Source organism: Silene latifolia, chromosome X, assembly GCF_048544455.1.
Source record: "Silene latifolia isolate original U9 population chromosome X, ASM4854445v1, whole genome shotgun sequence".
Taxonomy (NCBI): domain Eukaryota; kingdom Viridiplantae; phylum Streptophyta; class Magnoliopsida; order Caryophyllales; family Caryophyllaceae; genus Silene; species Silene latifolia.
The window spans coordinates 197,772,053-197,788,342 of record NC_133537.1 but is presented as its reverse complement, the minus strand read 5'-3'; the positions used below and the strand labels follow the sequence as shown (position 1 = coordinate 197,788,342).

The 16,290-nt window shown below is 41.2% G+C and overlaps 1 non-coding gene across 1 annotated transcript; it reads right to left on the bottom strand.

Moving 5' to 3' along the window:
- Window positions 1-12,599: 12,599 nt before the first annotated feature.
- Window positions 12,600-12,706, bottom strand: LOC141624125 (small nucleolar RNA R71). The gene has a single exon (XR_012533936.1). It is a non-coding gene; the product is annotated as a small nucleolar RNA R71 (small nucleolar RNA).
- Between the last annotated feature and the right edge of the window lie 3,584 nt (window positions 12,707-16,290).

The window sequence follows — 16,290 nt, the reverse complement described above, 5'->3', positions numbered from 1 at the left end:
AATCAAGGAGCATCATCTTCAAGTGGGGTAAGTCAGCTAGCTAAGTTAAAGACAATGCTTCAGTCATTAACAAAGCAATGGCAACTAAGTGACCAACAGAAAGAAGCATCCATCAAGTCACTTGAAACTCAAGTTGCTCAACTCACCGCCAATCAGTCCACGAGGAAACCGAGTCATTTTTCGTCCCAATCTGAGAAGAATCCACACGAAATGGTAAACTTGATTAATTTGAGAAGTGGTCGTTCATATGAAGGACCAAAATTGTCTGATGATAAGGACACTTCAGACACAAGGAAGGTCGTTAATGATGATGTGTAGATACCTCATTTCTGCACCTCCCGCAAACCACCCGGTGATTATTGGGTCGCATGTTTGGTATAGGGAACGATTTATGACAGTTCGTAAGTTTATCGTCAAGTGATCGCTCAAATACTTGTGTCTACCTCTTAATTGTCATCTACGTGCCGATACAATCGTTTTGGCAGTAATTAGAGTACATTTGGAGTCCGGGTCAAAAACCCTCTTCATTTTCTAATAACAATTTAAAATACCGAGTCAGAATGTTCTGGAATGTTCCGGATATTTCTATTCCATATTTTCCAATCTTTTAATCTTTGGTAAAATATCTCCCGTAATATTCACACAAAATATTAAGGAAATGAGATTAATCCACTATTCCATAATAGAAACACGGAAATCTTTCTTCCGCAGGAGGAAACCACTGAGGAAAGGACGCCGCAAGTGTTGCGCCTCTTCCAAGAGAAGCGGTGCCTGCTGCGCCTCTTCCTCAGTCCTTTTTTGCGTATTTTCCATATCTTTTCGAGATTCACTTCCAAAGTTTCTTTGAAAACCCTACTTCCTCCGTGTGATTAGTATAAATACAGACCCTCGGTCTCACATATTTCTCACGCGAGTGTCCGCCCTTCTCTTCTCCCTTTGCATTCTAGACCACGTTCTTACTTTTTGGCGTCTACGTGCTTGAACTTTCGACCACGTAAACTCGGATCTTTCTGAGTACCAGCCTCGTTTTGCATGACCGACCAATTTGACCAACTCTACAGTAATCAACATTAATCAATCTTATTCGTTTTCCTCCTAGAGGGCATTTTCGTCTACATTCGAGTCGAGCATCACTAAACGTTAACTTAGTTCATCTCGTTTCGTCAAACATGTAAGTATGAGGGTGTAAATCCCTACTTTATTTTTGTTCTTTATTATTGTAATCATCATTGTAAGATTCATGTCGAAAGTATTCTTAAAACCGATTTGGAAAACATTGTTTTAAACCCTTTTTACGGATTAGCAGAAGACAACCGTCGAGAAAGGACGCAGCAACTGGTGCGCCTCTTCGAAGGGACGCAATACCTGCTGCGCCTCTTCGTGAGGCTGCCGCAGTTCCTGCTTCCTTTATTCTTCCTTCGTCTTTTGATAATTTGATTGTTTTTGTTTTGTTATCAATTGTTCATATTTATTTTAACCCGATAATTTAGGCATGATAATTTTAAACTGTAATTTATTCATAATTCTTAATAATTAATTCATCATTAAATCCCGACTTAAATCCCTTATAATTCATATTTTCGGGTTTTCGTCATTCAAATCAATTCGGGTTTTTAGAGGTTTGATTCATCCATATTGAGTCTCTGGAATTCGCCTTTGATATACTTTCATCTGTTATTTATCATCACCATCATTAATCCATCATTAATAAACTGTTTAGTCTAATTAATTTGATTAGTTTGTTAATTTATAATTAATAATCTTATAAATCTTGTAATTAATCCGTCCTAATCAGTTTCATTCATGTTTTATCGATTTCATGACCTCATTCACATGTAAATAATATGTAAATCACTTTCATCCGAGTCAATTATTTATAATCAACCATTAAATTCACCAATGAACATTAACGAGATGCGGTTTCGGCTTCACGGCCAGAACTCAACTCAGGAACAGACGCAGCGACTGCTGCGCCTCTTCCAGGGCACGCAGCTCTGCTGCGCCTGTTCCCGGTTGATTTCTGTCTCTGAACTCCCGTTTCCGCTTTGACCTAGTTTATTAATTGCGTGTTTAATTAACTATTATTCGTATTATCACCTAATTTCTGTTCGTTTATTTATTTATTCTTTCTTTTCCCAAATTATCCGTTTTAAATGTATTTTCGATATAAATCAATTAAATCCGATGTAATTATTATAATTTTCTTTATTGTTTTTTTTATTTTATTTCTTTTATCGCATTGTTTGTATGCTTTCACATGCAATCGATCTAAATCTCTACCTCGACATTAATTGTATGCTAAATTACGTGTTAACCGACTTAGTTAATTCTCACATGCTAGGATTAATCTAATGGATGTTGCATTGCATGCATATAATCGAAAATATATCGAGTATAGACAATTTCCCTAATCATTAGTAGAGGCCGCTATCGAGGCGGGCGGGATTAGGTGTTCGATCAAAAGAGCTTCCTAATACGTACCCTCACCCTTACTCCAGATCTCTGTGAACATCCGTGTTCATTGGCATCCACGAGAGTCATTCTAGACATAGAATGCTAAGGGTAACGAGTGCTTAGTGTTCATGTCATTACTTTGTGTCTTGACATGACACGAGGTATTCGAACGGTTTCCAATTTTCCACAATAAATTGGTGGCGACTCCACAAATGCAAACAAATCAAAAGATTAAAAAGCTTGCTTCGCTTTTCACCCCCGTGGGCCCGCGTCCACAGTTTGGCGACTCCACTGGGGATAATACACTTACGTGTAGCCAAAAGGGTGAAACTTGAACAAGGTTAAGGAATAGTTTGTACAAGACAATTTTCGGTTTTCATAACTCGGTCTTCCTAGATTGTTTCATTCGGCCTTCGTAGGCCCAACCCAACCCATTCGACCAATCGTCCAGTCTAAACGGTCCTAATTCTTATTTGGGCCTAAGGATGGATAGCGATTGACGCCATCCATACCATGGTACTTACTCTTGTTTGTATCAAGAACTTTCACTACTTGAGTAAATGGACTAGGAATCGGCCTTACTCTTGTTTGGTACGAGCCTCTCCACAGACCTCGGGTTTGATTGTTCGGTATGGCAACCCACCCTTTAAAGCCAAAACCCTTCTAATGCACTCAGCATCCCGTTATAATGCTTGTATAATGTTTGTACCATATGTGATCACCATTTCTAAACAAAACCATGATGATTTTTGTAAAATCAAAATCCCTTTTAAAATGTAAAATTTTTCGAAACATAGGCCTAATATTAGCGCAAAACCAGTCGAAACTTTGTCCAATTGTCGAGTCAAAATTCGGGCCTCAAAACCCATTTCAAAACCTCACTTTGAGTGCACTCCTACAACTACACTAAAAGTTGACTAGGACTAACATTTTCAAACTTTGTCATTTTCTCAAACCCCACTTGACACAAGTGGCACACTCGCACTTCACGAGTTAAAACATTCCTTTTTGAGTAAGTGTGCTAGAATGGTCGATTGTGTTTTGATTCGTCGTCGATCTCTTATTCAGTTTCCAAGATGCCTGAAACAAGCGACGTGAACTTCAACCAACTCCAGAATGGTAATGATCAAATCCTAGCCGCACTAGCTCATCTCCAAGTCACTCAAGACCAAGTGTATGATCGCCTTGACACAATCGAAGGCCGAATATATGCCGTGGAAATGAGGATGCCTCCTCGAGAACGTGAAGTGTCTGATGAATTTGTGAATAACTCTGGGGACGAAAACCCTCCCATAGGTATGACTACAGCTGAGAAACGACTCCAATACTTGGAGGAACAATTGATGTATCTCAAAGGGGATGACATTTATAGGGAAAATAATCGCAAATATGAAGTCGTGAGTTCCAAGTTGCCAACCAACTTCAACATGACGGATATCCCTAAATTCCAGGGGCATGAAAACCCTTTGAACCATATTCGTGCTTTCAAGGATTATATGTCTATCAAAGGTATTAAACCCGAGATGTTCTTAAGGATCTTTCCTTCATCTCTTGACACCATCCCAAAAATATGGTTCTATTCTCTAGAGCACAAGAAAATTGCTACCTGGGACGATGCCGCAATTGAATTCACCAAGCAATATGCGGATAATGCTAAAATCCAAGTCAACATGCGCACTTTAGAGGTTCTTACCCAAAATGATAAAGAAGGTTTCACCGACTTCCTAAGTAGGTGGAGGAAGACTAGTACTCAACTTGTTGAACGTCTAGATTAAGCTACTCTCGTGGAGAAGTTCGTGGACAATCTCAAGCCCATCTATGCAAGTCATTTGAGGTACCAAAACATTAAGACCTTCAAAGACTTAACCGTACCAGGAACAAGGATCGAAGATGACATCCGTAAAGGGGTCTTGTCCAAAACGGTAGGCCGTGGATATCAAGGCTCAACAAGTCGTTCTTAAGGCCCTACTAGCAAAACTGATGAAGTTAACCTTCTCGAGCCATCTAAGAAGAGTACCCCACCAAGGAAATTCACAAATCTTAGGGACACATATTCCAATGCTCTAAAAAGTTGATGAAACTGGGTAAACTTCAACCCATAGGCCCTACACCCGAACCAGAAAAGAAATCCAAGTTCTGGGATGAGAATTCGTACTGCGAATACCATAAAGGCAAGGGACATGATACAGAGAAATGCTACAAACTGAAAAATGTACTTCAAGACATGATTGAAGACGGTCGCCTACCAATACCATCTGGAGGTAAGCCTAACAACACTCAGAATCCTCTTGGAATTCTAGTGATTACAAGTGAAGAATCTACCATAGATTGTTCACACCTAATTTCTCCAGTCGAAGATGAACTTCATGCAATAAAGAATGAAGGGAACTACTCTACCATTTCCCCAACCATCACCGATTTCATTGCATGGGCAAAATGTGTGAATAGGCAAGTCATGGAACTAGAGAGTGCAGTGGCAACCCTACATGATTCCAACGCAACACTTAAAGAACATGCACCACTAGTCTTCTCTCAAAACATTACAATGCAAGAAGTAGTAGCCATGGTTGATGAACTAGTCGACCAAATTATCTAATTGGAGGCCGAAATCATAAGAATGAGGGAACTTACTACTGTCAATAGAATATGGGCCGATGATGATGAAGATGAGTATCTCACTGAACACTACTTAGTCAAACTCAGTGAGGAAATAGTCCAAAATTGTGAAGATCAGGATGTAGACCACCTTACTCGTTCGGGACGCCCATAGCAAAACACTTCTCAAAATGGTCCCATAGCAAACGGTCCAACCAATGTGGTCACACCAAATGATAATGAAGATGGCTCCACCGACCATTTGCTAAAACAACTGCAGAAGACAAAGGCTGATCTTTCAGTCTGGCAACTAGTGGCAAGCTCATTCCCACATCGCCAAGCTTTACTGCAAGCCTTGGCCAAACTAAATGTGGCACATAACTCCACATCCGATGAAGTGGTCAACTTGGTCTTCCAAGAATCACCAAAGCTAAGTAATCCTATTACTTTCTCGGATGAAGATTTGCCACCATTTGGTGCTAGTCATAACTTGGCTCTGTATATCATTGTCATTTGCTTAAAGAAGAATGTGCCAATGACTTTGGTAGATGATGGCTCCGCAGTCAATGTCATACCCTTAAAAACGGCATACAAATTGGGCATGAAAGAGTCGGATTGGACCCCTACCAACCAAGGTGTTCGCGCATATGATGGTACACGACGAAAGGTAGTAGGACTTGTTAACCTAACCATAGCCACAGGGCCGATTGAACGAAAAGTCAACTTCCAAATAGTAGACATTGAAGCATCCTTTAACATACTTCTAGGAAGACCTTGAATTCACGCTTCCAAAGCGGTAACATCCACCCTCCACCAGAAAATTAAAATCCCACTAAATGGTAAAGTGGTGACGATCACTTCGTCGCCCATCAAGGCAATAATCGTAAAGAAGTCAATTAATCATGTCCTTGCGGATCCAGTACATGAACTTGCGGGCTTCCATATCATAAATGTCATAGAAAGTGAGTTGGCACCCTTATACTTCAATCCCTACTCCAATTTAGTGGTCAACCACATGCTCAAATCCCAGGGATACATCCCAGGAATGCCTTTGAATCCTATCCGAAGGAACACTTTTGCACCCTACAAAGAAGGCAACTCACAAAGAATACCACTTGGACTAGGATACAAACCCACTAAAGAGGAAGTTCTCGAGATGCTCGAACAAGTCCAAAACCGTAAGAATGTGGGAATCCAAATGCGACCCTACCTCCCTACCCTAAATGGATACTTCGTTAGGGTAGGAAGTCAAGATATCTTTCACGGATTTCCCGAACCTTGGCACTATCTCGAAAAGAAGCTAGCCGGAATCGAGATCTTTCACGATTGCTACTTCATTCCTCCAGAAACGGTTCCTACCGTCAAGACTCGTCAAGCACCTTGCTTAGACGAACAAGCTGTTAGTCTACTATTTGGAGAAGATTGATTTGTTAGAGCCGCGCAAGATGAGATCATTACCATGATACTTCAAGACGATCACTTCAACCCTACCGCCTTAATCACGGAAACCAGCACCAATCAGTAGAAAGGATGGAGAAAGTCGATCAAGTGGACAAACAATCAAGGAAGACTCTTCAAGCTCACCACTGGAGAAGGAGAGATGTTCAAAGGAGAACCAGAAGACGATGAATTCGAGTCAGAGTAAGAGTCGGAGTCAGAGTCGTAGTCTAGAGAAGTTCCTAGAGAGTCTCCTCCTGTCGTCATTCCCACTCCCCTTGTTTCTCCTAGCTTAGCATCAAGTATTAACAGTAGTTCGGGAAATGTCCTAACGGCTGTCCCTTTACCGCCACTGACTACGGATCAGATGGCTTCTTTGTTTCAACTTTTCTCAAACTTTAATATGAATACATCAGGTTCTGCTTACTCTTCGTGTTATCTTGAATGCAATTCCATTTACGATGATAATGAGGATGACCCAGACCCAGACTCAATCGAAATACCTCCCTACATAGCCAAAGAAATACTACAAGAGGGGGAAGGGGGTCCTGTAATAGAAAACACTGAACCCATCAACGTAGGAACCGAACTAGAACCCCAAGAACTTAGGATAGGGACGACCTTGAGCCCTACCGAAAGGGCCAGTTTCATAGACCTCCTGCATGAGTTCAAAGACGTTTTTGCTTGGTCCTACAATGACATGCCAGGGATCGACAAGGACATCGGAGAGCATAGAATCCCAATCAAACCAGGTTTCAAACCCGTGAAACAGAAGCTTCGTCGAATGAGGACAGAATGGGCTCTCAAGATCAAAGAAGAAGTCGATAAACAATTCAAAGCCGGGTTCATCAAAGTTTCCGAGTACTCACACTAGGTAGCTAACATAGTACCCGTACCCAAAAAGGATAGGAGAATCCGTGTTTGTGTTGATTTTAGAGATTTAAACAAAGCAAGTCCTAAGGATGACTTTCCTCTACCACATATCGACATATTGGTGGATAATACAGCAGATCACGCGTTACTATCCTTTATGGATGGATATGCAGGATATAACCAGATCAAGATGGCCATAGAAGATATGCATAAGACCGCCTTCGTCACTCAATGGGGAACCTATTGCTACACGGTTATGCCGTTTGGGTTAATTAACGCCGGAGCTACATACCAACGCACCGCAACTACGCTCTTACATGATATGATGCATAAAGAAGTTGAGGTATACGTAGATGACATGATTGTCAAGTCCAAGGATAGAGAGGGGCACATTGCGAACCTTCGCAAATTCTTCTCAAGGCTACGGAAGTACAACATGAGACTCAATCCTCAGAAATGCGCATTCGGAGTAACATCTGGTAAACTCCTGGGATACGTTGTTAGCCAACGAGGAATAAAAAAAGACCCTTCTAAGATCAAAGCTCTAATCGAAATGCCGCAACCTCAAACGGAGAAAGAAGTTAGAGGATTCCTAGGCAAGGTGCAATACATAAGTCGATTCATATCGAAACTCACCATTATCTGCGAACCTTTCTTCAAGAAGTTAAAGAAAACAGATCACACCATGTTGGATGATGACTATCATAAGGCTTTCGACCGAATCAAGGAAATATTAGCCAAACCACCAGTGCTCATGCCACCCCAACGAGATCAACCTCTTGGTTTATATCTCACGGTAACCGAAACGGCCATGGGCGCCATGCTAGCTCAAACCGTAGGAAAAGATGAAAGAGCTATCTACTATCTTAGTAAGAAGTTCTTGGAGTACGAGTGCAAATACACACCACTTGAGAATACATGCCTCGCTCTTGTGTGGGCAACGAAGAAGCTACGCCCTTACATGCTTAGCTACTCCGTCAAAATATACTCCAAAATGGATCCTGTCAAATACCTCTTCGAGAAACCCGTTCTCAATGGACGTTTAGCAAGATGGACTTTGATGCTCTTAGAGTTCAATCTCAAGTATGTACCTCTGAAAGTTATAAAAGGGCACGCCGTCGCCGAATTCTTCGCAGAAAATCCCATTAATGACACACAAACGATAGACACCTGGTCGTTTCCGGATGAGGATATACTCCAAACCGATGTAGACTCCTGGGAACTTTATTTTGATGGAGCATCGAACTTAAGAGGATTTAGAATAGGAGTGTTGCTCATTTCTCCTGAAGGAGAGCATACACCAATCTCTGTCAAACTCGACTTCGAGGTGACAATTAATGTTGCAGAATACGAGGCTTGTCTCATTGGATTGCAAGCGGCAGTAGGTTTAGGCATCAAGAATCTTCGAGTGCATGGGGATTCATCTTTGATCATCAACCAAATTACGGGATCTTGGAAAATCCGAAGTGAAAGCTTAGCATCTTATCAAGCCAGAATGGATCAAGTAGCCCAATTCTTCGATCATGTAACCTACCTACACCTACCTCGAGAGGAGAATCAATTTGCGGATGCTCTTGCAAAACTCGCATCTTTGATTAATATGCCGGATAGCATGATAGAAATGCCTTTATGCATCGAACGACGGTCATAACCAGCTTATGTGCACCAAATCACCGATGAAGAGGAAATCACAGAGGAACCTTGGTTCCAAGCGATCCTAAACTTCAAACTCAACGGCACCTATCCACCGGATATGGACAAAAGGGGACAGCGTGCTATACGCTTACTAGCTTCCTAATATCTCATGCAAGGAGAGTTATACAAAAGAACACCTCTTGGTGTAATCCTACGCTGCCTTGATCATTCACAGGCACGAAAAGTGATGGAAGAAGTCCATGATGGAGAATATGGCCCCCACATGAGTGGACTCATTATGGCAAATAAAATCACACGTTTGGGGTATTATTGGACCACAATGGAATCCGATTGCATCAAATATGTAAGACATTGCCACAATTGTCAAATCTTCGGGAATGTGCAACATGTCCCTCCTTCATTGCTTTACACCATGACATCTCCCTGGCCATTTTCTGCTTGGGGAATTGACATCATCGGTAAGATCACTCCAGCCGGAACATGAGGTCACTGTTTCATCCTAGTAGCAATCGATTACTTCACCAAGTGGGTAGAAGCGGCTCTCTACACCAGTCTTACAGCCAAGAATGTGGCAAAGTTCATACAAACCAACATCATCTGCCGATACGGTTGCCCACATGAGATCATCAGTGACAATGGATCACATTTCCAAGCTGAGACTGAGCAATTGCTAGCCAAGTACAAAATCAAGCATCACCACTCCTCGCCATATAGACCACAAACTAATGGCGCGGTAGAGGCGGCAAACAAAAACGTTGTCACAATTCTCAAGAAAATGATTGACAACTATCGAGATTGGCCAAGCAAGATACCCATTGCTTTATGGGGATACCGTACGTCTATTAGGACGCCTACTGCGGCCACCCCTTTCTATTTGACCTATGGCATGGAAGTTGTACAACCAGTCGAGCTAGAAATACCATCCTTACGTATTTTAATCAAAAGTCAAATCACAGAAGCCGAGTGGAAGAGGGATAGATATGAAGAACTCATCCTCCTGGATGAATGAAGGTTGCGTGCATTACACAATGTGCAAACATATCAGGCACGTATCAAACGAGCCTTCAACAAAAGAGTTAAGCCAAGGAACATCAAAGAAGGAGACTTGGTCCTCAAATTGATGTGACCATAATTGGCGCATATTTAGCCCCCGAATTAGCCTTGTTTCCATGCTTTTTAGTGCTTATTTGAGTCATTTCTTATCTTTAGTTCTTTGTTTTGCATATTCTTTGAGATTTTGATCCCTTGGTAGGAAAGGAGTAAGAATCTTGCATTTTCATGGCAAAACAAGACTAAATTGATCGAATTCAATGACCAAGCATCAAGAAGAGACAAGATTAGAAGGCCTTTGTACATATCATAGTAGAAGAGCAATGTTGAGGAAAGATCCTCGAGTCCCCAAGGAAATCCGCAAGGAATTTATGAAGAAAAGGGAAGAAAAGAAGAAGTTACTATGCTGACTGACAATCCGAGCGGATTGTCAACAATCCGCCCGTCCAGCCCTTGCACAATCCGAGCGTCCCGTGCCTGAATCCGCTCGGATTCCCCCTCAACAATCCGTCCGGATTCCTCAGAATCCGCTCGGATTCCACCGGCCAAATCCGTCCGTCCCGACCTTATTCCGCCCGGATTTCTTCACAGCACGGATTGTCTTCTTCAAGCTACGAAAAGAGAAGCCCTTCTCTCAGAAAATACCGGGTCCTCCTTGCTCAACTTAAAAAGTGTAATTACTAGTTTAGCCCTTAGTTAACCCTAATGCATCCTCCCTAATTTTCACTATAAATACCTCATTAGGCTAATTAGAGGAGCATGTTCTTCTTATCAATAATTAGTGTAGTTAATATCAATCAAATCTCTCTTCAATATTGTAATCAAGTATTAATCAAGTTTTAATCCAAGTTTTAGTTCTTTAATCTCTCTTTTGTTCATCCTTTATTTTGGGTAATTGAAGATTATTTGGGTTATTATTGGGAGATTGACAGCCTCTCAATCTAGCATTCAAGTACTTCTATTATTCTTGCTTTATTATTGGAATCATTAGTAGGTATAATCTCTTAATCCCTTTTTAATTATTGTTAATTACTTTCATTTATTCATCATGTTTCATATTGTTGGTATGATTGACAACCTTGCTAGCATGATCAACATGATAATGAGTGAGTAGTCTCTTAGCTAGGGTTAATGGGTGATTAGGGGAAACCAACATGGGGAATGATTCATGCTTAAATTAATATGCTTTCATGTTTTATTTGCTTGCTTGTTTTGATCTCAACTCATGCACATGTTATATTTGAAGAAATGCTAAGCCTATGAATCCTTGCATTTACTATCATCTCCTATCTTTTCAATGAGACTTGTAAGACATAACCCAACTCGAGTCTCATTAGACCATGCATGTTGTTGAGTAGGGAAAATTAAGTCGACTTGTAGGTGTTGTACAATCTAATCGATTCGGCTCCGGGACCCAAACTTTCCTAGGATTGTAAGATATAACCCAACTCAATCCATCAGAACAATAATTGCTTGCTTATATTTGAGAACATGTTTGTATGATCATATCCCATGATTCCCCTATGATCCCATGACACCCTAGTGCCTTTAATCAGTTGTTTACACCCCTTTTTATTCATCTTGCTTGTTTATTTTCATTGTTATTCTAGTTTAGTAACCTTCTACATCAACCCAATTTGTGACACCCCTTAGACACCACTAGTTATAATAGAAATCTCATTTCAACTCCCGTCCCTTGGGATCCGACCTTTACTTGCCTCTTTACTAATTATAGAGTTGCTTGTTAAGCTATAAATTGTGTTTTGATTCGACCGTGACCAACGACCACATCTTAATTTGTGAACACTTAGCGGGATCGCATCAAAAATGGCGCCGTTGCCGGGGACGGTGTTTGTTTGATTTAGATTTATTTTTATTGTTATTAGTTGTGTCTTTCTTCGCCTTGAGGAAGTAAAACTCCTCAAGGTTTGTTCTAATTGTTTTTGAGTTGTTTGATATTTTGCATGTCTAGAAGGTTACAAAGTGATTTGTTACCTTTTGACCGTGAAATCGAAAGAACCTTGACGAACAATAGGAGACTTGTTAGGAGGAATTTGAGAGGTGTTGGTGAAGTTGTTCAACCCACTAGTGAGTTTTTCAATCCTTTCGCAATAGAAGGAGAAGAAAACCCATTACACAATACCCCACAAAATCCACCTACAATGCCAAAATTCTCGTCACACTCCGTACCCACCGGGGAGAATCTACCAAATGGTACTCCTACACCGCAACATCTCACCGGAAATTTTATTGCCAAGTCCGCCTTCATCCAACTAGTTGAGAGGAACTAATTTGGGGGGATGCCTAGTGAGGATCCTCATTCTCATATGGAAACCTTTTGCGATTATTGTGATGCTATCTCTCAAACGGGCGTGACTCAAGACCAAATTAGATGGGTCTTATTTCCTTTTTCCTTAATCGGCACCGCAAAGCAATGGTTGAAGGGCCTTGATAAGGCCACCCTTGGAATAGATTCTTGGAAGAAGTTGGCTCTAGCTTTCTACAAAAAATTCTACCCACCGGAAAAGACCAACATGCTAAGAGCTCATATTACGGGTTTTAAGCAGAGGGATGAAGAGTCTTTGTATGAAGCTTGGGAGCGGTTCAAGGGAATTTGTCGCTCATGTCCTCACCATGGACTTAGCGAATGGTTTTTGGTGCAACAATTTTGGAACGGTCTTTATGAAGACTCAAGAAATATCCTTACTATGGGATCGAATGGGATGTTCACCGAGGTTGATGACAACAAAACTTGGAGCAAAATTGAAGAGATGGCAATCCACAATTCACAATATAGTAGGCCTCGCAAGGCTACTAGAGGAGGAAAGTATGAGGTGGACGCCGTTACTCAATTAGGTGCCCAACTAAGCTCCCATATCGATACAATCAACTTGAAGTTTGAACAAGCTATGGCTAGACTTGAGGAAAACTCAAAATCATCAAAGCATCATGTCAATGCCATGACGGCATCCTCATCAATCCCAAGTGGGATATGTGAGAATTGTGGAACTTTGGGTCATGACCCAAGTGAGTGTAGGGGAACAACCGAACAAGTGAATGCTTTCCAAGCATATAAAAGTGGTACCCCTTATTCAAATTTTTACAATGAAAACACCAAGTTCCATCCAAATCTCTCATACAAAAGCCAAAATGTTCAAAACCCTCAAACAACATACACTCCACCACCCATGAGAAACCAAAATCAAAGACCCTTTTACAATCAAAACCAAAGTTACCAAAATCAAAATCCATACAATCACCAAAATGACCAAGGTTTTGATGTCCAAAAAGCGGTCCTCCAAATGCAAAAGAATCAACAAGAATTTTTCACCCAAATGCAAAAAGATAGCCAAGCAAAGGAAACCACCATCAACAACATTCTAGCTCACACCAAGATGTTGGAAACACAATTGACTCAACTAGCATCTTCAAGCTCACAAAGACAAAAGGGGCAATTACCACCTCAAAGTAATCCCCTAGACATGAAAACGGTTAGTGCCATTCACTTGAGAAGTGGTACAAGGTATGAAGCACCGAAGAAGCAAGTTGAGGATGAAGTTGTGGAAGCTAGTGAAAAGGAAGAAATTGTGCAAAACTCCAAAGATGGAGAATTATCAAAAGAAGAAAGTTCAAAGAAAAGTGAAGACAAGGCCAAAGAGAAGGAGCCCATTGTGATTAGACTTCCTTTTCCAAGTCGTCAAGCCAGGCCCAAATTTAATGATCAACTTGGAAAGTTCATGGAAATTGTGAAGAATTTAGAAGTCTCAATTCCTTTCACGGAATTAATCAATCACGTTCCGGCCTATGCGAAGTACATGAAAGATATCCTCACAAAGAAGAAGTCGATCCGGAAACTTGAGACTATCGCCTTCACTAAGGTGAGTAGTGCAATACTTCAAGGGAGTTCACCTCCAAAGTTAAAGGATCCGGGAAGCTTCTCAATACCGTGTACCATTGGCGACACGACGATCAACAAAGCCTTATGTGATCTAGGGGCTAGTGTGAGTGTCATGCCGTACTCGGTAAGTAAAAGGTTGGGGATGGGAGAGCTAAAATGCACCAACATCACACTCCAAATGGCCGATAGATCGACGAAGACACCGTTAGGGATATGGGAAGATGTCCCCGTGCGAATTGGGAAGTTTTTCATCCCGGTGGACTTTGTCATTGTTGATATGGAGGAAGATTCCAACATTCCAATCATCCTAGGAAGACCTTTCCTACACACCGCCGGTGCGGTGATTGATGTGAAACATGGTGAGCTCACTCTAGAAGTGGGAGATGAAAGCATAACTTTTAATCTTGACAAGACTATGAGAGCTCCTCGTTTGCATGAGCCATGTTTCATGATTGATCATTATAGCCGAAAAGATGAAAGGAAGAAATCGGAACTCCAATGGAGGAAGAAAATTGAAGATGCTCCATTCAAAGAGCAAGTGAACTGTGACAAGGAGAGCTTGCAAAGCTCATCAAAATCAACCAAGGAAGAAGAGGATGGCCTCATTGGCCAAGAGAAGAAATTGGGAGAGTTGTCTCCATCTAAGCAAGAGATTTTCAATGATCAACTCAATGAAGTTTGTGGTCTTTGGGACGACGAATTTGAAGGGATTTTTAATCCCTACATTGGACATGCCATCGATCATGATCAACAACAAGGGCCACGGTCTATTGAGGACCTCTACCATAATAATGAACAAGCTTTTGATTACTTCTTCAAGGTGTTGAGCAACATCAACAACACCTTGAACATGCCCCCTTGACATCTCATCGAGAATGAGAGTTTGGTGGAGTCCTCCCTAAACCACCACTTGTAAATTTTTCTAACTCCCTAACTTACATTTCAATTCTTGTATTGCATTTTTGTCATCTTTGGATTTTTATTTACTTTGATCAAAATAATTGTCATGTAAGAGAGAAGTGAGGGAGGGACTAACAATTTCAATTGATGTGTAGTGCTTTACCTTAGTGTGGGGATGGCAATTGCCTAGGCTATCCATGCCTTAGTAGTGCCCCCACAATGAAGAACACAAGACTTGAAAGAAAGAATGGAAGAATGATAAAGGGAATGCGTTGTGCACGGGTGGAACTGAATCCGTGTACATAGGGGAAGAATCCGAGCGGATTCCCAAGAATCCGCCCGTCTTATGCAATCCGAGCGTCCTGCAGAAAAGACGCCCGTCTTGAACTGAGCTGAATTTTGAAATTTTCTTGACTGTTAAAGAATCCGAGCGGATTTCTGAAAATCCGCCCGTCTTGAAGAATCCGTCCGTCTTTGAGCAAATCCGCCCGTCCCGTGTTCAGCGAATCCGAGCGGATTGTACCAAATCCGCCCGTCTTTAGGCGAGTTTTTGCAAAGGTAGAAGAAGCAGAATCCGCACGGATTGAGCCTAATCCGCACGGATTGCCCCTGCAGTTTTGAAATTTTCGGCCTCTTTAAAACCCCTCCCACCTTCATTCATTCATTCATTCATTCATAAACACTACCCACAACATCAAAACCCTCATCCTCTCCATCATAAAAACAAAAACCCTCAACAACATTCACCAAAATCAAATCAAACCATCCTTCCAACAACAAATTAATCACTCCTTCTTCAACAAAAATCAAAACCAAGAACAAAATCTTCAACCTTTGAGTCGATTTTTGTTTTCATAAAGGCAAAGCCTTTCACCTTCAAATCGATTTGGGCATACTACAAATTGAAGATTTTTCACTCTTTTCTTGGTTAAGCTCATCAATGGCAAGGACTAAGGGAGCAACAAAGGCAACAAAGGCACCAAAGGCTAAGGCACTCTCACAAAGGCAAAAGGCTCTTCAAACAAAGAAAGCTTTGGCTATGGTGGTGGCAACACCAAACTTGGAAGTGCAACAACAACAACAACCTTCTATGGGGACCATCAACATCTTCTACTCCGGTAATTAATCAACTCTTGCATTATCCGGAGGTAACTTTTATTTCCGATACCCATAGAAATACCTTTGTCAAGTTTGCTATGAAATCTATTCAATCCACAAAATTCATATGTAAAGATACCTTGGAAAAATTGGGTGTTCTTGAACAAACAAAAGCCTTTTTCAAAGCCATGGGGTTGAAGAAATTGTTTGAAACAAAGGAATTGGCATACCCCTCCCTTGTCTTGGAATTTTTAAGTTCTTTGAAAGTCACCAAAGTTGAGAATAGAGAAAATCTCGAGTTTCGTCTAGCTAATGTTAGTAGACGCATT